Here is a 250-nt window from a genome sequence, read left to right on the forward strand (position 1 = left end):
TTTGGAGAAAAATCAGAAAATCTGGAGGGTTTTTTTGCCCCAGCCCCTCTCCCCGCTCCAGCACTTGCACATGGAGTGTGTGTGAAGAGAACGAGGGTGGATTTAGATGAGATATGAGAAATTCTTTACTATGAGGGTGCTGAGGCGCTGGCACAGGGAGCCCAGAGAAGCTGTGGCTGCCCCATCCCTGGCAGTGTTCAAGGCCAGGTTGGACACAGGGGCTTGGAGCAACCTGCTCTAGTGGAAGATG

The sequence above is a fragment of the Nestor notabilis genome, unplaced genomic scaffold (genome assembly GCF_000696875.1).
Source record: "Nestor notabilis isolate BGI_N333 unplaced genomic scaffold, ASM69687v1 scaffold22114, whole genome shotgun sequence".
NCBI lineage: Eukaryota > Metazoa > Chordata > Aves > Psittaciformes > Psittacidae > Nestor > Nestor notabilis.